Source organism: Eupeodes corollae, chromosome 1 (genome assembly GCF_945859685.1).
Source record: "Eupeodes corollae chromosome 1, idEupCoro1.1, whole genome shotgun sequence".
In the NCBI taxonomy this organism is placed as follows: domain Eukaryota; kingdom Metazoa; phylum Arthropoda; class Insecta; order Diptera; family Syrphidae; genus Eupeodes; species Eupeodes corollae.
Window position 1 is genome coordinate 159,973,102 of NC_079147.1, and position 24,279 is coordinate 159,997,380.

General features: G+C 37.4%; 1 non-coding gene across 1 annotated transcript; it reads right to left on the reverse strand.

The window, feature by feature from the left end:
* Positions 1–18,132: 18,132 nt before the first annotated feature.
* Trnak-uuu (transfer RNA lysine (anticodon UUU)) lies at positions 18,133–18,205 on the reverse strand. The gene has a single exon. It is a non-coding gene; the product is annotated as a tRNA-Lys (tRNA).
* Positions 18,206–24,279: the final 6,074 nt, after the last annotated feature.

The following is a 24,279-nucleotide window of genomic DNA, read 5'->3' on the forward strand; positions in this document are numbered from 1 at the left end:
TACAGAATCCACACACTTAGGCTAAAAGAAAATGCCCATTGTGATACCACATGAATCTAGAGAATTACTTCTTACTAGTCGAACCATTTTGAGCTTTTTATAAAGCGTCTTAGTGAAAGAGCAGGGCAAGTGCAGAGAAGGTGAGAGATTGTTTCCTTTTTTCTTCGTCCATACAGCTTCTGCAAAAGTCATTTGAGGCTACACCAAGGCGTATTGCATGTCTGCCATAAGACAGTGTCCCGTAAGGACACCTATTAGGAAGCTAATATGAAGTCTGCTTTGAGATAACAAGTCTTTAAAGCGCTTTAGGTCTAGTGAAGGCCATATTAGTTTTGTGGCTGCGCACGTTGGTAAATTGTGCCACCTAGAGTTTGTTATCGTAAGAGCTGTTTCTTTTAGCAGAAGTTTACATGTAGCTAACGGTATACCTATCTTCTCCCTTTCAGGTTAAATATGTAGGTATATAAGACTTAGAAGATAGTAATTTTAATTGATTTTGTTCATTGGCGATATGAATACCGATTGACAGTTTTCGTACATTTTTGTAAGTTGAGGAGATACTTTTAGACAATAACGTAAGCATTGACCAAGCTTCGGACGATAATAAATTCGTTAAATGAAAGATTCAGCACTTCTTACTATGAGACAAGACAACTTTTTTTGAAAAATCAATGATACTTTTTAGGGGAAGAAATTCTTTGAAACAGTACAATCCCATCAAGCCTATAAAGCGAAGATACAAATTATGGTGTTTAACGGGTCAACAAGGGTATATCATGACATTTTCAGTTTATGAAGGGAAGGACAAGAAATATAGTAAAGTAAGTACTAGAGTACCGTCCTGGGTCAGGTATTAACTTAACTTTTCCTCAAGGTCTTGTTACAAAAAAAAAATTGACATGGGCTCTGATCAGTTTCCAACCTTATAGATCCACAGGTCCAGTTCAATTAATCATCCAAGCTGAGCTACGACATAACATCGATATAACTTTGCCCATCATTGAGATGATCTTCAAAAGTTGTCTAGATCTGGTCTATATACATACCTCAGCGATGGAGAAAAGTAAAGGTAGTTTTCATTCCCAAGGCGTGAGACATTCGATGTCTCAGCATGCTAACTGCAAAGGGAAATCGGTAGAAACATCCTTGCACACTCTGGACACATCCGCTATCACTTCTGCTATGACGACCCTAAAAGTCGAATACTCAATTTGTCCCAAAAACAGAATCATTAACTCTAAGATGGGTGGTGCTCTGCCCCTCTCCTGTGGAACATAATGGTTAACGAACTCTAAGGCTACAGAGGGATTGCGTATGCCAATGATGTTGCTATCACCGTCACAGGAAAACATCCTAATACACTTGCTAAAAATGGAACCGTCATACCTGTTTCACCTGAAATTAAGAATATACGTATACCGTTAGCTACATGTAAACTGCTAAAAGAATTAGCTCTTACGATAATAAATTCTAGGTGGCACAATTTACCAACGTGAGCAGCCACTCATATGGCCTTCACTGGCCCTAAAGCGCTCTAAAGACTTGTTATCTCAAAGCAGACTTCATATTAGCTCTCTAATAGGTGTCCTTACGGGACACTGTGTTATAGGCAGACACGCAATACAACTTGGTGTAGCCTCAAATGACTTCTGCAGGAGCTGTATGGACGGGAAAGAAGAGGAAACAATCTCTCACCTTCTCTGCACTTGCCCTGCTCTTTCACTAAGACGCAGACTTCATCCGGGAGACTACCTTTTTATATAATCCCAGAGAACTAGCTAATTAGGATATCAAATATTTTCTTCGCTTTATAAAAAGCTCAAAATGGTTCGACTAGTAAGAAGTAGTTCTCTAGATTCATGTGGTATCACAATGGGCCTCTTCTTTTAACTGAAGTGTGTGGATTTTGTTTCTGCAGCCATTTCAACCTAACCTTAGTACTAGAGCTACGATCTTGGCGAAAAAGTAGTGATTAAAAAGGAGTGGAGAAAACGAAAATGTATATTCTTTATTAACAACTTTTTATCAGTGAGATTATTAGAGATAGTAAAAACCGAAAAAAACTTTAGCTTGTAGAACAACCTAAACAAATTTTAAAGAAAACAAAAATAAAATGAATAGAGGAGATTTCAAATATCGATCTTCGAAAGATGGGATCGATTTTTATAGGTGGAAAGTGTACCTGTTGGCTTTAAACTTCCATTGCAACGACGTTTCAACGAATTCCATAGAAGATAAATTGCGAGCATATGGGTAAGATCGCAGGCCACAGAAGTGTTTTGCCTTCGGGTTTTATTTTAGATTTTATTTCTAAACTATTTTGAATCAATTGCTACAAACAACAATTGAAGACATTGAGAAATCGACATTCTGGATTTGTTTTTTTATTTTTGTCTCTTCCTTTGTCTCTGTTGCGGTTCTGCACTCCCAGTTACTCAAAACGTGGAGAACCAAAAAGAAGAATAAGCTACATTTACCTACAGATGTACATTTGAAAATAAAATTATAAAAATCTGTCAATTTAATGTTTTATGTATACCAAAAAATATGCTGACTCGTTATTAAATTCAATGCTGGGACAGAATCATTACGATGACCGAAAGTCCCAAAAACGAGTCATCGTCTTCCAATAGCATTAAGTCACACATTACAAGGTCACTGTACAATTGTCGACAGTCGTTCTTTGACTTCCAAAGTGTAAAGAAGTGTATTTCATATTTTATTTCAAAGTTAAATTAGTTCAAGATATAATTAAAAAGTAAAGTTGGCAGTTTGCCACCAAAGAAATTAACAATCGATAGCTTAGTGGAGGTGGCGTCCGGAAGTGGCAATGTAACTTCTACCACAACATTCTCAATTAAAAATGGTCTTCAACAGGGAGCGGTGAATTCGCCGATTCTCTTCAGCATTTACACCAGCGATCTGATAGGTAGTCTTACAAAGGCAATTGCGTACGCCGACGATCTAATTGCGTACAGAACGGCCCGAAAGGTTGAGGTTATTAGAATTCTCTTGCAGCGTGATTTCGACAAGATTCAGCGATATTGCGACGACTGGAAACTGAAAATAAATGTCCAGAAGTCAGAGACAATTCTGTTCCGGACTCCGTTGGCTAGGGCCACGAGGGATACGTGTAAGAATTGGCGCAAGATGATCATCGTTGATCTTCACGGGCAGCCATTGGCGAGCAGAAGTGTAGTGAAGTACCTCGGTATCTGGTTAGATCAGTATTTATATTTCGACAGACATATAAATGCTGCTCTGACCAGGGCCAGAGGAGCCTTCGCTCTGACGAAACGACTGTTTTTTAGCAGTCGGCTTGACCCCAGAGTGAAGGTAATTTGCTACATGACCCTCATACGGCCAATGATCGTTTATGGTTGTCCTGTGTGGTTCAACGTTGCCCCTTCCCAGATGGAGAAGTTTCGGGTGTTCGAGCGGCAGTGTTTACGACGCTGTACCGGCTTATATCGAACAGCCGAATCTTCTTATGTGCATTACTATTCCAACGAGGTCCTATACAATGGGGCTCGAATCAACAGAATTGACAATTTCGTGATAAAACTCGTTCGAGGTCACATTGCAAGAGCTATGTCTTCGACCAACAATTTAATTTTCGGGGCGTTCTATCCGAACGACGAGTATTTTGAAAGTGCACGCTTGAGCGGGTTCATTCCACCAGAGGCATTCCTCTTTTTAGATAGATGCGGTCTGATACAGGATAGATTGGCAGTTCCGTTAATCTACCACGTCAGACGAAGAACCGTGGATAGGCGACTCCTGTACAATCGGGACGTCATGGCACAAGGTGGAGCAGAGCTCCTTCGGTTCAGTAGGGCTGTGTCCGAACGGGACCGAACTGATAGGGTGAAGCAGGAGAACCAGTTTTGGTGGCTTCAATCGGCACTTGATATTGGGTAGTCGGGATGGGGTTTTAAGCCTTGGCCGGCTTACATACTTGTTTTATGTTTAGGGTTTAGTTTTAAGTAGAATAGTCATGGTGGCACGAAAAAAAAAAAAAAAAATTAAAAAAAAACACAAAAAACAAAAAATAGAAAAAAAAAAAAAAAACAAAAAAAAACATTAAAAAAACATTAAAAAAAAAAATAAATAAAAAAAAAAAAAAAAAAAAAAAAAAAAAAAAAAAAGACAACGAAATATGAAAAACAAAAATGTTAGATAGTTAGATTTGCTGCTGTGGTTGTTCTAGTTTTAAGTAGTTTATAGGTAGAATAGGTAGTTTAAGTTAGTTTTAAGTTTTATTTAAGGACCTTATTTTAAGTAGTTTGTAAGTAAAAATAAATAAAAAAAAGGTTATTGATATTAGTTTTTTCAAAATTTTCTAATAAAAACAAAACAAATAAGATTTAAGTTGAAGTAAAATAGATCATAAGGCCGAAAGGCATTAGTAATTAGTGTTATAGTTTAGCTTAGAGTGTCCGTATGGGACCATTAAATTAGTTGTAAGTTATGGATAATTAGGCTAGTTTTATGAATTTTTGTCTAGCTTTAAGATAGGTTTAAGATTGAATAAATAAAAATGAATTTGAAAGATGAAAAAGTGGCGTCCGGAAGCAGATCCAAGGGTCGTGGGTTCGATTCCCAGCCGGAGGCAACGAAAAATTTAATTGCTTTTTTTCACAACAGAGAAATTGTCGATTTTATCTGTTGGGAAGAAAAGGAGATGGAGAAGGAGAAAAGGGCAGGGGTATCGAAAGATACCTCTGCAAACATATCAGGCGATGTTGCGGTGGTGCCAGCAGCGGTACCAAAAACAACCGCAACAACATCAGGTCAGGCATCTGACCAGTGGATGAAGGCCACAAACAACAAAAAAAGAAAGATAAAGAAGCATAGCCCAAACAAAGTGGAGAGGGCCAACTCTGCTAAGCGGCGGGACATGCGGAAGGAAATGGAGAGTGGTAAAGGAGGAATTACCACCGAGAGTGAGTTTTCCGACTACGCCGAGTCGGATAAAATTGAATACGTATCCGAAGGTGGAGAGGGGCTCTTCAGGTCTCCGAATATGGATATAATCCTATCGGAGCCAGAGCCAGTCCCGCCGCCAACGGAGGCTTTGGAGGTAATGGCGGACCTCCAGGATGAAACCGAACTGGTACAGGCCCTGCAAACCAAACAGGCAGCCATCAGCCAGTTCGAGCAAAGCCTCAACAAGCTGAAGGAGGAAATCGAGCCCCTCCTCACTGCACTTAGACTGAAACAAGAGGCGCGCCGAAAGGAAGAGGCAGCGCAAAAACAACAGCAACAACAACTACAGCAGCAAAAACAACCACAACATAAGCCCGCTCCCAAAAACACAGGAGCGGAGCAAAAGAAAAAACCGCCATCAGCAGTGACAGGCCCAAATGTTGAGGGCCCATCGACCTCAACTAAAGCAATGCAGCAGCAACAACAGCAGCAGAAACAACAGCAGCAGAAGCAGCAACAACAACAACAGCAGCAACACCAGAAACAACCACAGCCCAAGAAGGAGAAGGTGCCACCAATTAGGACCTACCGGGTTGACCTGCAAGACTTGAAACAGGTATGTAAGTCGGCCACTAATGGCAAATTTTTAATCAATATTCTGAATGAAAAAGAAAAGCGGTATTCGGTACAGTGCTTCTCACTGGCCGAATACAAATTACTTAAAGAAGTGCTGAAACAGGCCACCGCTGAGTTCTTCAGCTATACGCCTAAGAGCGAAAAATTCCAGACGGTCCTTCTGAAGGGCATAAGTTCCTGCACGGAACCAGAGGAGCTCTTAGCTGAGCTCCGTCAAAAAGCCACGGACGATCTCGATTTTATCGGGGTCAAGCCGTTCACTACGGTGAAGTCCAGGCGGGAGGGTTATAGGCTGCCAATGTTCTTGGTAACATTATCGCCCCAAAGCAGTTTTGAAAGTGTGAAGAAAATCACATCTCTCGACTATCAAACTGCACGATGGGATACATTAAAAAGGCACGACGGCATTTTACAATGTACTAACTGCCAGAGGTTTGGCCATGCCAATGCCAACTGCAATATGCAGTTGCGTTGTGTCAGGTGCGGAGAAACCCACAAAGTAGGAGAATGTAAGCTGGGGAATGAGCGGGTTGAGGATTTGACCCTGCTCAAGTGTGTCCTCTGTGGAAACCAAGGGCACCCGGCTAACTATAGGGGTTGCCCTAAGGTCCAACAAATGAAGCAAAAACAGGCCAGTCAAAAAGCCGAAAAAAGTCGAACAGTTCGACAGGCTCCAACACAAAAATTCGTGGATCCCAAATTCTCTTACGCCCAAATGGTGTCAGGGAATGGGAATACGAGACAGGCTCCACCAACGGTTGCCCCCAAGGCCACTGTGCCTAAGGCACCAGAGGTGCAGCCTGACATTGTAGCCTTGTTGTTGAGCATTCAAGGTCAACTAACAGGACTGCAAAGTCAGATAAAGGAGCAAGGCAAAAGGGTAGATCATCTCTACTCTTTGTTGCCTGGCCTGGCGCAATTTAGACCATAATGGGCGCGCTGCCGGAGACGCGCCTAAAAGTCCTAGCTGTGAATGTAAATTCACTGATTAGGATTGAACGAAGAGCCAATATGTTCCAATTGTTAAAAGACTACAGTCCCGATGTGTTTATGGCTAGCGAAACTAAGCTAAACCATAAACACAAATTGACTCATAAAAATTACAATATCGTAAGAAGAGACCGGCCTGACTCCACTCAAGGGGGCGGTGTCGCTCTCTTTATACGAAAAGGTATTAATTATAAAGTCATATACAACAATGAATTGCGAAAGCTCAAGACGCTAGAAGTTTGCGTTGTATGCATCTCTCTCACTCAAGGGAAGCGGATGTATATGATTGCGGCTTATGCGGCTGGAGCTCCGCAGGTTACTTACTTTGCTTCAGAACTCGAGATTCTTTTTAGGGAACTGAAACTGAGCTTGGAAGAAAACTATTTCATCTTGGCCGGTGATTTGAACGCAAAACATGAAGATTGGGGAAATCAACATAATAATCCCAGAGGTAACCATCTTTTTAATTTGATGAATCTTTACAGCGTTGAATATGGCGTCGACCTGCTGGCTACTGAAAGGCCATCGTATCCAAGAAGCGGCTCCTTTCTGGACCTTTTGCTGTACGACACCAGACTGACAGTTACAGACAAAGTGGGTAATCACCCGCGAAACTGCTTACAGACAGTCGAGTACGACAGTGATCACTGCGGACTGGCGGCTGTAATGCAGATTCCGAACGAACGCGTGGAGTTGGAGGAATACGTTCCAACGCATTACTACAATTACAGTAAGATGCGGTGGACTCGTTTCACCAATGCCCTAGCGAGAGAACTTCGTTCGAGTGACATAGCCCCACCAAACAACAGAAATCTGACAAATACAGAAATCGACCAACACTTACAACAGATGGACGAAACAATAAAACGAACGATGGAACGGACAATCCCAAAGTACAAAGAACGGGAACAAATGGACGCTTACAGAAACGCGACAATTGACGCACTACGTAGGCACAAGAGTGGCTTACTAACAAGACTCAAAAACTTGCATAGACGACTTACAGACCCACGCGACTTGGAGGTTAGGACACCGAAATCGTCAATAAAAAATGTCAATCTGTTGATTAAGGAGAACTACAGGCTATCAATTAACAAGTACTGGGACCGCAAGATCCGGTCAGTTAATTCGAGTGACCCTAGTATGTTCCCCAAAATCAACAAGATATTCAGGAAAAAAAACGATAATGACCTTCCGTGTCTTAAACTCCAAAGAACTGAAGAGAACAGAGACGTACTCAGGACAGCGCAAATAGATCCAGAGGAAGCCATCTTTGACGATGACTTTTACATAATTGAAGATCCGAAGGAAAAAGTGGAGGCGGTGGGAGCTGCTTTCCAGCAAGTGTACAAGGTGAATGTTAGCATTCGCCCCAACCACGACCTGGAAAACAGAGCCCTACTTAATCACTTTTACCTCCGTAATGATATCACACATTGGCGATCTGAGAACCGCGGTTTCATGCGGTTCAATGACGATTCCTTGGCAAATGCCATAATCGCCGGGCAAACGGGACCAAGTCCCTTGTTAGTGACGAAGGTTGAGCTTCAACTCATCTTCAATTCAATAAAAAATAAAAAGTCAGCGGGTGTCGATGGTATATCCAACGTTGTACTAAGACATTTACCGACGGAAGCAATCGACATTTACACCACACTCTTCAATAATGCACTGAATAATGCATATTATCCAGTGCATTGGAAGACCGCTGTGGTTCATCCTCTCCCGAAAAAGGGAAAGGACAACTCCAACCCGTCAAATCTTCGGTCGATAAGTCTTCTTCCGAGCATCAGCAAAGTTTTCGAAAAAATCATTAATAGGGCTTTGACTAAGTGGGCTGCGGACAACAAAATAATTCCGGATAAACAGTTCGGGTTCAAGGCGGGTCATGACACAATTCATGCTGCGTCTAAACTCGTTTCTGATATCCAATGGAATAAATCAAAACAACAATGCACAGGTGCTGTCCTGGTTGATTTGGAAAAGGCCTTTGACACCGTATGGTTAGAGGGTCTTTACCTAAAATTGAGCAGGTTTGGCATTAGCAAGCCATTGTTGTATATACTTTATGATATGCTTAACGGTAGAAAGTTTGTTGTCAAAAGTGGCAATGTAACTTCTACCACAACATTCTCAATTAAAAATGGTCTTCAACAGGGAGCGGTGAATTCGCCGATTCTCTTCAACATTTACACCAGCGATCTGATAGGTAGTCTTACAAAGGCAATTGCGTACGCCGACGATCTAATTGCGTACAGAACCGCCCGAAAGGTTGAGGTTATTAGAATTCTCTTGCAGCGTGATTTCGACAAGATTCAGCGATATTGCGACGACTGGAAACTGAAAATAAATGTCCAGAAGTCAGAGACAATTCTGTTCCGGACTCCGTTGGCTATTGCCACGAGGGATACGTGTAAGAATTGGCGCAAGATGGTCATCGTTGATCTTCACGGGCAGCCATTAGCGAGCAAAAGTGTAGTGAAGTACCTCGGTATCTGGTTAGATCAGTATTTATATTTCGACAGACATATAAATGCTGCTCTGACCAGGGCCAGAGGAGCCTTCGCTCTGACGAAACGGCTGTTTTTTAGCAGTCGGCTTGACCCCAGAGTGAAGGTAATTTGCTACATGGCCCTCATACGGCCAATGATCGTGTATGGTTGTCCTGTGTGGTTCAACGTTGCCCCTTCCCAGATGGAGAAGTTTCGGGGGTTCGAGCGGCAGTGTTTACGACGCTGTACCGGCTTATATAGAACAGCCGAATCTTCTTATGTGCATTATTATTCAAACGAGGTCCTATACAACGGGGCTCGAATCAACAGAATTGACAATTTCGTGATAAAACTCGTTCGAGGTCACATTGCAAGAGCTATGTCTGCGACCAACAATTTAATTTTCGGGGCGTTCTATCCGAACGACGAGTATTTTGAGAGTGCACGCTTGAGCGGCTTCATTCCCCCAGAGGCATTCCTCTTTTTAGATAGATGCGGTCTGATACAGGATAGATTGGCAGTTCCGTTAATCTACCACGTCAGACGAAGAACCGTGGATAGGCGACTCCTGTACAATCGGGACGTCATGGCACAAGGCGGAGCAGAGCTCCTTCGGTTCAGTAGGGCTGTGTCCGAACGGGACCGAACTGATAGGGTGAAGCAGGAGAACCAGTTTTGGTGGCTTCAATCGGCACTTGATAGTGGGTAGTCGGGATGGGGTTTTAAGCCTTGGCCGGCTTACATACTTGTTTTATAGTTTTAGGGTTTAGTTTTAAGTAGAATAGGCATGGTGGCACGAAAAAAAAAATTAAAAAAAAAAAAAAAACAAAAAATAAAAATAAAAAAAAAAAAAAAAAAAAAACATTACAAAACATTAAAAAAAAAAATAAATAAAAATAAAAAAAAAAAAAAAAAAAAAAAGACAACGAAATATAAAAAACAAAAATGTTAGATAGTTAGATTTGCTGCTGTGGTTGTTCTAGTTTTAAGTAGTTTATAGGTAGAATAGGTAGTTTAAGTTAGTTTTTAAGTTTTATTTAAGGACCTTATTTTAAGTAGTTTGCAAGTAAAAATAAATAAAAAAGGTTATTGATATTAGTTTTTTCAAAATTTTCTAATAAAAACAAAACAAATAAAATTTAAATTGAAGTAAAATAGATCTTAAGGCCGAAAGGCATTAGTTTTAAGTGTTATAGTTTAGCTTAGAGTGTCCGTATGGGACCATTAAGTTAGTTGTAAGTTATGGATAATTAGGCTAGTTTTATGAATTTTTGTCTAGCTTTAAGATAGGTTAAGGATTGAATAAATAAAAATGAATTTGGAGAGAGTACAATTGTCGACGGTTTGACTCAAAAATGTGTGCCAACGTCAGAGTCAATTTTGACGAGTACATGCCTTAAAATCTGACCCTTGGGAAAGATACCGTCTAATAGTAGCTTATAAATGACAACCAATTTTTATTTAAATTTAGTGATGATGATGATAAAAAAAGGGAGCAGCCTTAAGTATGTTAGAGAATATAGATTAAAATCGGTTCTATTTTTGAAAAATGTTCATATGAACGATGAGTTCAAGGTTAACCCTATGGGCTCCGACGGAAAGCGTCATGTCTGCCGTATACCATGCAGGAGCTTAATCCACGCAACAAAAACTGTAAATTACGTTTCATCAAGGTATGTTTTCATGGCACATGGCAATTGTAAAAAGTGAGTAGCAAATGGACCAGCATCAGTAAAAGGAGATCTTAAAAAACTTTAAGTACGTCTTGGTGAAGTGGGTTAGTGATTTCAAAATCAAACCTATGTCTATACCTGCTCAGAGTCCTCAACTTAATTCAAAGAAAATGTATGAAAGGATGCATAAAATCAGATAGGATTGAGGAAAACAAGAAATACATTTAGAGAGTTATTAAAGCCCGTTTGAATGTTTGCTTACGTAACGCATTCGATGTCGTTGCCTTTAAATGCTTAAATGCGACTGCTTTGGGTTGCTAATGAATATACTCCAATGTTTTTCTCTAAGCATTCTTAGAAGGACTTTTTGAGAGTTACTTATCTGCAATATATTAAGTGTGAAAAAGTGTTCAATTGACGATTCTGAGAAAAACACCTTTCATTAGTTGTCCCAGTAGACTCCATTACTCGGATTATAAATGAAAAATACAGTTTAGGGGTTTTTAGGAACGATTTTGGAAGTCCGTGTTTAAGTGTAATACATCATTTTGTGTGTTATTAGTAAGAATAAAACATGTTTTAAGAAAAAAAGTTGCAGCTTCTCTACATCTTGTAGCCCCACACTTGTGCACAGTACAACATAATCGATCTTGAAGCCGCACCATGGTTTAGTTGAGTTTTGGTTATTTTCATTTCCTGGAATCTAACACCATCCAAAACTTATAGTATTTTTCGAAATGCTTGATTTATTATTAAGGTGTTATGTCGTTATTGAAGAACGGTTATGTAGATTTGGAACCAAACTACTTCATAAAACCTTACGTGTTTTTGCGAATTTTAAAAACTTATATCTCAAAAATCTGTCGTGATACAATAATTAACTTCCCTGACGAAGTTATTGTGATCGGTATGATTTGTCGAATTGAAAATTTTGACATTTATCGAAGTTTTATTTTCAACTCAAATATCTTTCCAACAATTTTTGATATTGGCCGCATTCACAAAGCTAGTGCCTACGTACATAGTCAAGGGAATCTGATTGGCTAAATCTAACTACAAAAGTAGTTGAAATATCCCCTCCGACGCGACGTACTGTACAAAATTCGGCTACAAAGTTAGTGGAGAATGATTTTAACGTTTCAGAATCAGCTGCTCGGTAAAGACACACGAATTCGAAATGAAAAAAGAGGCTGGGACGCGACCCACACTGATAACTTCCCATCCCGTCTGTCGATTTGTCTTGCTTAAAAGTTTGTAGGTTTTCGTCTTGGTTTAAAAATGTTGTCAGTTGAATTATTCTTAAAAAATTTTAAATTACCAACAATATTTTCATATAAAGAAATAGTTTAGCTTGAAAGTCTAGTTTTGTTGAATAGACTTTTATTCGAAACCAATTTTTTACCAATGAATAGATGAATGAAATTAATTTGAGAGATATAAAGAACCGAACATCAATTTTTACCAAATTTGCGTACTATTTTTTGTAGATTTTAACGGACTGTTGGATTTTTATAAAAAAAAACTACTAAATATCGAAAATGTTTTCTGGGAAATAAAAAAAAGTTTGAAAACAATATTTTTAATATTGAAAAGAAATTTGAGTCAGAAGTAAAATTTTACCAAGTTTTAGTATTGTTTTTTGTTAGGTTTTTTTTTGAAAAAAAAAACTGTCAATTCGATTTTTCTCATAATTAAACTTAATGTTGACAACAAAGATAATTTTATTTAAAAGATAAAATTATCTCCAAGTTTTGAAAAGATATTGGAGTCAAAAATCAATTTTTACCAACTTTTATTAATTTTTTTGTTCAGATTTTTATTTTTTGTAAAAAAAACTGTCAATTCTTTTTTTTCTAAAGATTGTTCTGGATGTTGAAAACAAAATTTCTTATATTAGCTGGAAGCCATAATCTTAAATTTTTGAAAAGATATTTAAGTCGAAATTCAATTTTTACCAACTTTTTTTATAAAAAATACTGTACATTCGATTCTTCTTAAAATTTTACCAGATGTTAAAAACGTTTTTTTTTTCATTGCACAAAACTGTTTTGAAGATAAAATCATTTTGTATTCGTAAAATTTTCGAGGTAACACATTTTATTTTTTTTGAAAAAAACCGTTGATTGGATTTTTTTCCAAAAATATACTGGTTTCGTATCACGTTACAATATATAATATAAAATTAAATATCTTACGTCATTATTTCGTAAAATATTTAGGTTTAACCAACATTTTCATCTTTTTTAAACTGCTATGGTAAAAAACCACCCACGCAATTCTATTGAGAGCCCTTTCTGCATCAAACAACAAAATCTATTTGAAGTCAATATCTCTTCTGATTCTTGAGCTATGGACGACCAAAAAACGTCGCGAACGTATGGACGTACGAACGTACGTACACACGCACATTCTAAAAATCTTTTATATCGACTCTAGGGACCTTGAAACGTCGAGAAATGTCAAAATTTTCAATTTGACAAATCAAACCCATTACAATAACTTCCTATAATATAAATCGTTAATAAATCGTTCAGTTTTTAAATACAATTGTTTCTTAAATTTGATTTTATTGAATTTAAAAATACAAAAGATAAGTTAAAGTTATCAAATCAAAAATGTTTCTTATTTTATATATTTGCATTTGTCAATAATATGACAGTTGCAGATTGACTAGTTTTATAGTGTAGTTTTGCATTCACAAAGCTAGTTGAATTTTGACTACGTAGTCACTAGCTTTGTGAATGCGCCCATTGTCTGTCATTGAAAAAAATTTCGTGATTGAAATCCACAGAAATAGTTTTACTGACAGAAATCTGTCATTGGAATTGTATGAAATCGGTGGAACGATTGGTTTCACTCAGTCTCAACTTAGAGAAAAATAAATGCGCAGCTACACTTTTTTTCCCAAAAAATAATTCTTTGTGTGATTTCCGATCGATCAGTATATAATTTTCATTTCTCATCAAAGGGAAACATACATAGGCAGATATCGATTCAAACATTTTTTCGGATCGATTTCAATGACAGCTATAACTGGCGCCTTAGACCAGTGTTGTTCGAACCTTTCACATAAAACGGACCCTTTAGGTTAGGTAAGGTTATAGTGGCTGTCCAAGATGGAAACGGACACACTTACGCCAGTTTAATGGCCCATTGTGATACCACATGAATCTTGAGGCTTCCTCCTAAGCTCAATGGAACCAGTTAGAGTCCCTTACGAAACGTGAGAGGCTGATTATACTGATATGATTTAGATCGTTAAAGAAGAATTCTCCTAGGTAATTCTTGCGTTTTCGAGCTAGAGCAGGGCATGTACAGAGAAGATGAAGAACCGTTTCTTCCTCTTCCTCGTCCATACAGCTTCTGCAAAAGTCATTTGAGAATACGCCTAGTCTCGTGGCGTGCTTTCCTATTAGACAGTGTCCGGTTATGACACCTATTATCGAGCTTATATGCGATCTGCTTACGTGGTGATGTTGGTCCACCTGGTGCCTGCCCTTCTCGCAGCGTCTTGCATTAGTAGCAGTTTAAAAGTAGCGATTGGTATGCCAGTACTTGCCAAACGTGGTAGGATGGGCTGTACAGTACCGTTCCTGGCGAGTTCATCTGTCTTACAGTCTCTATGGCCCGGCACCCAGCATAGGTGAATATTAAACTGCTGCGCCATCTCCATTAGAGATGATCGACAGTTATGGACTGTTATAGAGTTTGTAGAGACAGAGTCCAGAGATTTGATAGCGGCCTGGCTGTCGGAGAAAATACGGATATCAGATGTTGATATCACGTTTTCTTTGAGCCAAGACAAGACTTCCTTAATTGCCAAAAGTTCCGCCTGGAACACGCTACAATGATTGGGAAGGCGGAATGAGAGACTTAATTTCAGTCGTTCAGAGTACACACCACCACCAACCCCTTCTTTGGTTTTTGAGCCATCTGTGTAAAAGTGGATTGACTCATCCTCCAAGAATGTCCTATCCTCCCAAAAAGATCTGGTAGGTATAGAAATCTGGAAATTCCTGTCAAATTGTAGTTGGGGGATGGTGTAGTCTGTGTGCTTTGCAATTGATTCTAAGTACCTTAGAATTACGGAGTGGCCAATGTTGTTGTTAGTCCACTGCGACGAAGCATTGAGGCTAATAGCCGAGCTTGCAGCTATTTGTTTGCTAAATATGTCAAGAGGTGTAAGGTAGAGCAAGGTGTCCAGTGCTGCAGACGGGGTCGTGCGAAGCGATCCGCTTATACACAGGCAGGCTGAACGTTGGACTTATTTAACTTATCCCTGTTTATACCTTTCTCTAAAGCAGTCCACCATAATGCCACACCGTACGTTAAAATCGGTCTGATTACCGATGTGTATAGCCAATGCGTGATTCTGGGCTGTAAACCCCATTTATTACCAATAGCTTTTATGCAAGAAAAGAGAGCTACAGTAGCTTTTTTGACTCTTTCCTGTACGTTGCGTTTCCAATTTAGTTTTTTGTCTAAGACAAGACCTAGGTATTTAGCCTCGTCTGAGAATTTTAATTGGATTCCTTTAATATAAGGAGGGTTGACAAATGGAATTTTGTATCTCCTCGAAAATAAGACCAGATCGGTTTTGTGTGGGTTAACACCCACTCCACACCGATCAGCCCAAAGTATTAGTCTGTCTAAGGCATTTTGTAAGAGTTCTTTTAGAGATGTCAGTGCAGATGTGATTGCAGATGTGTCCACGTTGTTAAAGGCACCTTCGATGTCAAGGAAAGCAACCATAGTGAACTCTTCATGATGAAGGGAATATTCGATGGTGCGTACTAAAGTGTGTAATGCTGTTTCCACCGATTTATCTTCACAGTAGGTATGTTGAGACGAAGACAGAAGTCTTGTATTGATACGTGCCCTTAAATGTATATTAATCAATCTTTCCAAGGTCTTAAGAAGGAATGATGATAGACTTATAGGTCGTAGATCTTTAGGATTGACTTGGGAGCATTTACCTGCTTTAGGTATAAAAACAACTTTAACTTTTCTCCATGCCGAGGGAACATGGACCAGGTAAAGACAGCTGGTAAAAATTGCCTCAAGGATTGGTGCAATTATATCAGAAGCTTTTTGTAATTCTGCTGGTATTATTCCATCTGGTCCTGCAGCTTTAAATGGTTTGAAGCTGTTGAGAGCCCATTGTAGCTTATCCTTTGTGATCAGACCTTGTGGATATGTTGTATTTGAACTTGAACGTATAAAACTGTTGCAAGTTTCGGTAAGAGAACTACCAGGAAAGTACCAGGAACCAATAGTAAGTTCAGCGATTCATTACTTGAATTTGTACAGGAGCCGTCTGTATTTTTCAAGCAGCTTGGCATAGCTGGATTAGTTGAAAGAATTTTCCGTAACCTAGAGGCTTCAGAAGTTTCTTCTATCATGCCACAGAAGGATCGCCAAGAAGATCGCTTGGATTTCCTTAGTGCATTCTTGTAGATTCTTAGGGATTCTTTGTAGGAGTCCCAATGAGAGGCTAGTCTTGCAGCTTTGGCCCGGTTGAAAAGTTTCCTGCATTCCTTCCTGAGCAAGTCAAGCTCTGAGGCCCACCATTGTGGTTTCCTCTTTCCTCTTATGTGTATAAGTGGACAAGCGATTTCTAGCGATCTGTTCCCTTTAGTACAAAGAAATATTTCGCGTCCCCCCTATCCATTGCTCTTTTTCCGTACTTTCGAATTTCGATAACTCGAAAATTAAAAGTAAGGAAAGAAATCGCTTAGATTTATAAAGCGGCTAATTCTACGTCGCTTTACAGCCCGTACAGCCCGTCGTTTCACCTTCTTCTCCACTCGTAGACCGTAGATTACACGAAGAACATTTCTCTCGAACCGACCCAAGGTGCTTTCATCCGCTTTTGTCACATTCCATGCTTCTGCACTGTATAGCAGGACGGGGATGATAAGGGTCTTATATAGCAACACTTTGTTGCCACCCTCGAGAGAGGACTTTCCCACTCAATTGTTTTCTTAGTTCAAAGAAACAGCGGTTAGCAAGAGTTATTCATCGTTTCATATCAGCATTTTCAACAACATTTTTATAAATTAATTAACATGAGTGAAGCAGTTCAGAAAATTTTTGAGGTCGACGACGGGGTGCAATATCTTTTGATCGATACAACCGAAAATATAGATGTATTGAGAACTGGTAAGGATAACTAGAACTACCGAAAAGCAAATGTTTTTTTTTAACTAACTATCTATCTAATACTTTTTTCTTTCTATTTAAGACCCCCTAGGACTACATCGGCTGGAGGAAGAACGCATTAAAATTTTAAAGAAAGCTGCAGAAAGAGATGAGAAAAAAATTGCTTTACAAGAGGAAAAATTTAAGCTGGAAAAAGAAAATCTCGATAAATTTGTAAAATTGAGGGAGCGGGAAATCAAGGTCGAAAAAGATCGAAACGATTTACTTCTCCAAATCTTACAAAAAAAATAAAAAATAAGATATTTTATAAAGCTATACATTAAGCTACATAATTACCTGAAGAGCTAAGAACCTGAAATGTCTGGTCAAGGTCAAAATACTTACTGTTCCTTTTATTCATTTTGCTTTAATTGTATCTTAAGTTTTTATTTTATTACCTATAATGAAAAACTACCATTGACAACGTATGTTTTTGACAGCTTATGTTTGTACGGAGATTCTTGTCCCACAAAACGATTTTGCCTCCGTCAATCTGACATTGAGCGCTCACTGATCGTGATGGTACACGCCTAGTGCCTCTAGTGTTGACGTGTGAGCTCTGTACATGTTAAAAAATCACATGACATTGAATCACCTTGTTTAAAACCTTTTTTGACATCGAAAGGTACTGAGGTTCCATTCATCGAGCTTGGAATTCAAGCCATCTGCTCCAGCGGCTTTATTAGACTTCAGCTTAGATATGGCAATCTTTACTTCGTCTAAGTCAGGAGGACGGCATTATTGGCTTTTGTAGTCTATGTTGACTGGATCATCCTGTCTGACAGCGGTATTCGATTCATCGTCCCCGTTATACAGTCTGCAGAAATGGTATTTTCATATCCTCCGCATTTACTGAGATTCCACTTTCATGTTTCTACTTTCGTCTTTGCAGCCTACGGTTCTAGGTTAATGGACTTGTGAATTTCGATTTTTACTCTGCATTATTATTCCTATCATAGTTTATGTCGTTGTCTTAAAAACCAGCATTCCAGGTTAATATTTATTTTTTGCGAAATAATAAAAATAAAAGTGTTTTTCCATATGAACTTTCTTAACCTTTTGATGACCGGTTGCTGTGGTTACATTGTGAAATAGATGTTACGAATGTTCTCCTTCCTTATGAAGATGATTCACTGTATGTTATCTAAGTAATAAGCATCATTACATGGCTAATAGCTACCCTACTTTTATTCTTAACATAAAAACAAGGCCGCCCGAGCAGGGACTTGAACCCTGGACCGTTGGATTAAAAGTCCAACGCTCTACCGACTGAGCTACCCGGGCATATAATTTTCTTCTGGCCAAGTAACAACAAAACTCTTGGTATGTAAACATTTCTAAAAATAAATTACGAATCATAAGTATTTGCGGTATGAGCAAAAATCCGAATTCCAAGAAATAGAATGATCTTGCCAAAGCTCAAAACTAAGTGATTCTGATTCTCAGACGTCATGGTGTCGTATAAATTGAATACAAAAAGCTGTATGATTCATTCACCGATTACTTATTTCATTTAAATAATAAACAACTTAATTAAATAAGTGTAGTTACCTCTTATCAGTATTTGTATTGTTCTATATTTAAAGCTAATGATAATTAAATTGTATTTTGATTTTATTTCATTTGATCAAGAACTTTTTGGCAGGTTTTTGATTTAAATTTATGCAATAATATAGAGAAAGTTCTCTGTACGTAATGAGTATAAATTTACTCATATGCATTTTTTGACTCTTGATATTGACTTATTATCGAAAAATAAGTTTAATCACTTTCGTTTTTGAGTTCTTTTATTAAAAAAAAAATATTATGATATCCTATTTTATATCATTTAAATGATAAATGATTTGATAAATGTAGCAATTAATTCTCAATGAAAAGTTAAGTATCCGCCTTGGTGTTCATTCTTAGGTCCACTTAATATTTCAAATATTATTCCGTAAATATGTTATATGCCGTGGCCTTAAGTATGTACCACGGCGTATGCATACTTTTAATAATCTTCCCATGAGAAGTTATTGCAATGGTTCCGATTTGTCGAATTGAAAATTTTGACATTTCTCGACGTTTCAAGCAGGGTTGTTGCGGATGTACAAATTTTGACATCCGCGGAAGCGGATGCGGATTTTTGAGACTCACATCTGCGAATGTGGATTCGGATGCGGATTTTAGATTTTATTAAATAGAAACAATTTTAAGTCCGTAAATAAAGGAAAATTGTATTGATTATCTTTGTGTTTTATAATTAAATATAAAAATGGGTGAGTTATTTTTAATAAAAAGCAAGATTGCAGCCTTCTCAGACTGTAATCTGTTGTTTAGGGGCTCGTATATTAATCCAGCTCCACTAAATAGTTCTTAAATTTGTCACATGTATGGTGAGCCTCAAACATCTCGCATTTTAATACGATTGATGTTCGTTCAAAGTTTTCTGATACTCCTTGGCAAGTTAAGCTTAGCAAGGAAACACTTGAGCTGGGATCTGTCCAAATATTCGAAGTAAAAGACATGTAGTCATATTTTTCAAGCAATCCTTTGACTTTAGCAGCAACTTTGCCTTACAGTTCACTGCAAATAAAATCAGTAAAACAAAATCGTCCTCTAAAATTATATTTGGGTGCTAGTTCTTGTATAAGACAGCGAAATCCAAGTCCGTCTACAAAGTTAAATGGTAAATTCTGAAGCACTATGATTACTCCAATCAGTTTGTCAATTTTATGTGAGTTGCTGCTGCTAATCTCCCATTGCTTTCCCTTTTGCAAAGATTCCTCTATAACGAAAGTTGTTTCTTTGCTTCTTGTAAAGGTGTTACAATTTTTTCTAAAAAGTTAAAAGATAGTTTTAAGAACATAACAAATAATTTTGTACGAAAATAAAATAAAGGATCTAACAAGCTATTTCAGAATCTTATGTTTATAAAAAAATATCATACCTGCATCTTCTTTCTTTTTTTAAAAAGAATTTCATTGTTGACGCGGGTGCTTTGACTTCAAGTGGTTTTTCAACGAAGAAGTCGTGCGTCCTTTCGTGAGTATGTTTAACGACATATTTTGGATTCAGACTTGTCAGGATCATTTTTATTTAAATTAAAATAGATCCAGATTCTGCTTTTTGTTTGTGGCGGCATTTACATTCTGTATCTGTATCAATTTTTCATATAAAAATAAACTGTGTCCTCTGGCCACTTAGCAAGAGCTTTTATATCCTCAAATCTGTGACCATTGCATATGACTTGTTGTTGCTTTTGTCGTCGCCTACTTGGGACCTAGATTTTTGAATTTAAATTTTTTAATTAGGGTGAAAGGGTCGTTTTTATTAATCATGATATAGTATGCCGTGCTTTTCCTATTTTTCGAATTTGAAAAAAGCGTTAAAAAACATCCGCAACAAACTCCGCATCAGTTTATGCGGATGTGGATGTTGGAATTATTGCGAATAATTCGCAATTGCGGATGTGGGTGCGAATTTTCGCAACATCCCTGGTTTCAATGTCCCTAGAGTCCAAATAAAAGACTTTTGAAAATATGTCTGTGCGTGTGTTCGTACATTCGCGGCGTTTTTATCTTCGTCCATAGCTCAAGCACCAAAAGAGATATCGACTTTAAATAAATTTTGTTATACAGAAAATAGTGCAGAAAGGGCACTCAAGAAAATTGCCTGGGTGGTTTTCTTACCATAGCTCAGCGGTTCCCAATATTTTTAAGTCGCAGGGCACTTCTAGCGTGAGAAAATTCACGCGGAGCACTTCGTTGCGCATATGCTATTTTTCACAGTTACATGAAGCAAATTCAATAACTTTTTTTCAAATTTCGTTTATTTTATTCAGGAAACAGTTTCTACAACGAACAACACAAGAACAATGTTAACTTAACTTAATAAGGAATTACACAATTATAGAATTTGCATTATAAATATATGGAGTTTCTTTTTAGTGGGAATAATGTGACTGCTTATTTTTGCATAAAGCTGAAATATCTGGTTGATTGGGAGAACTGCAACCGTATATATCAGGGCCTGCATCGAGACGGGATCCTAATTTTGTTTTGGCTCCAACATATGGAGACAACCCTGATACGCACATGTATGTATGTATGTTGTTGAAAACTGCAAAAGAATTATTTTAGCTTTCTCTGACAGTAAACTAAACCCGTCTTTCGACATACCCCAAAATTCCGATAAAGACTTCTTTGTTGCGAAAAGTTCTCTTATCGCAGAATTTGTTGTCAGATCAATATTAAGCATTCAAACTGCAGCGATGTGAGGGATGGTGGTTTTTCCAACACGGCATAATATGGGTTTATTACTTATACGTTTTCCTTAATGTTCAGGTGGAATTCGTCTGGAAAATAGTGGAGAAAGTAAACTCATTTAAAATATCATCGGGAATGTCCAAATCTATTACTTCTAAATTCTTTGAGGACTGGGAAGCTGTCTAGATTTCGATTTTTTATAGATTCAGTTAAAAACTGGATATTATTTTAAATGGTTCTATTTTGTCACTGGCATCGCAAACAGTTATTGCCTTTCCCTGAAGTGATACGCTCAAATCATTTATTTTTTAAATATATCTGACATATTCCCCAGTTTCATTAACCAACGCTTATTACACAACATGTCCCCCAAAACAAAGTTGTCGTCAATGAGGAAAGTTCTAACTTCAGCTCTCATTTCGAAAAGCCACGTCAGTATTTTTCTGCGTGAAGAATTAAAGACGTATGAAGACTACTAATGTCATCACACAATACTTTAAAAAGCATACTATTCTTTGTCCGTGATTTAATAACGTTAATTATTTGCACGCTTTCGTTCAACATCTCTTTAAGGGAGACCGGCATCGCGGTGTAGAACGCAATGGTTACTGGTGCAATCTTTAACAATTTGCTTTAACCTTGCGACACGGCCGGTACCGGACGTTTTTCCAATCATGGCCTTGGCACCGTGCATACATCACGCAGTTAATCCATGGTATGTCTTTTAAAATAAAAAAAATTGTCAGCTAAATTAAAAATTCAGCACCAGTTGTAGTAGTTGGCAACGGCTTGCAGAAGAGCAGATCTTCTTAAAATGACTGTACTATTAAAATAGGAAACACTGCAACATCCGTTGATTCATCCATTTGAATCGCACATTTTTTGACTTTTATTCGTAAAAGTAAAGCAGCTTTCATATTCTTGTCTCCGATTCGTCTTGATATTGTGTTATTTGGCAAAGGAACGGTGTCAACTAATTTGTTGGCCTTTACACCCAACAAACATTCGACAATATCTTTAACACATGGCTTTATTAAGTTTTCAGCAGCGGTATGGGCTTCACCGATTTGCGCTATTCAGAAACCTACCAAGTAGGACGCCATCAACGCATTTTTGTTCACTCTCTTTGAGTGATAAGTAGTAATGGTTTGAGATTATGTAAGTGCAGCATACTTTTCTTTTGAAGAAATAAGTCGGTTTGCTTTTGCAATCTGGATGAATCCCTGCAAAGTGACATTGCATTTTTGTTGGAAACATTGCACTGTTCGGCAACACCTTGCCGCAAATTACGCATTGAGGTTTGTTGTCACTTGTCTCAGCAAATCCAAAATACAAATGTGGAAAACCGAAATTGAACAAACAAAATGAAATCATTGAAATCATTTTGTGCGGTTAAATGCTTAAAAAGCATCATGAATGTGTTTTTACCGTTGTTTTTTTACCGTTGAAAAAAACTAAAAATTATTTGAAATTTGTTTGTAGTTCAACTGCTGCGATCAAAATTACAAGATTAGAAGCCCAAAATTAACTAGTTAGTAGTCCGTCTTTGAATATTTTTATATTTTTTCAAATATTTCCGCGGTGCACTTGGATATTCTTGGCGGAGCACACTTTGATAAACCCGGCCATAGCAGTTAAAAAAAAGGTGAACATTTTGGTTAACCCTAAATATCTCATGAACCAAAAACGCTAGAGATTTGAATTAAATTTTATATAATAAAATGTAACGTGATACCGTATAACGTATATTTTTTGAAAAAAAAAATAGTTTTTTTTATAAATCAAAAAACAAAATGAAAAAAAAAAAAATATCACCTCGAAAATTTTACGAATAAAAAATGATTTTTTTTTTTCTAAAATAATGTTGTGCAACGAAAAATAACGCTTTTAACATTTGGTAAAATTTTGAGAAAAATGTAATTGACACTTTTTTTACAAAAAATAAAAACATAACAAAAAAACAATACTAAAAAATTACTTTCGCATCAAAAAGCTTTTCAAAAATTAAAAATATTGTTTTCAAACTTTGTTTATTTCACAGAAAATATTGTTTTCAAAATTAAGTAGTTTTTTTTATAAAAATCCAACAATCCGTTTTTTCATTAAAATTTAAATCTACAAGAATAGTACGCAAATTTGGTAAAAATTGATGTTGGGTTGGGTTCTTGATATCTCAAATTAATTACATTCGTCCAATTTATAAAAATTTAAGAAATGCTCCTAAAATCTATTTAACACAAAAACTGGATTTTCAAACTAAACTGTTTCTTCATATGAAAAATATTGTTGGTAATTTTAAATTTTTTAAGATTATTCCAACTAACAACTTTTTTAACCAGACACGAAAACCTGTTAGGACATCTTCATGTTTTTTTTTGCCCTTTTCGTCTGGCGATCAAGCTTCCACTTCTCAATTTCTGCGGATTTTGCAGCTTCAAGTGTTCTTTATTTTTTTTGGAACACTTTCCAGCTACGGATATACCAATTGTTTTTCAAATGGGGTCTTTCTTTCTGAAGTTGAATCTTTTGAGAAGCAAAAACAATAAAACTCATATCTAAACTTGAAAATATTTAAGAATCTTACCAACTTCTCCCACAAACTCAAAACACATTTTTTGGAATAAAATTTCATCCGTAGCATTTAAATCGGTAATTTCATCCCTATCCTCTTCGATTAAAGGGTTTAAATTCGGCTGTTCTACAATTATACAAAATACAAGTAGTTTATTATGTTACAAGATCAAAGATATATTAAAATGGAAAATATAAGCTACCTGTGAAACTAAGCTGTCTTGGCGAGGTACTGTAAACACTTCTAGTCACCTGATGCTCAATTTCACAAGATGGTAATGTATGCAATTTCAAGGGTATCTGGGTCTGAAGGAACTTTTAATAATTCGTCCCTAACATTGACTTCGTAATTGCCTTCAAAGGACATAACATGTTATTCTCCCTCCTTTGGCTTTGTTGAGCTTGTTTTATTATATTTAAAATAATGTCGTGGTCAATATTGTTCATTTTCAATGCATCTTTTACCGAGGTTACTACTCTCATTGCTTCCAAATAACTTTCATAGGAAATGGTTTCTAAAACATCGGCGCCGTTGTCAGC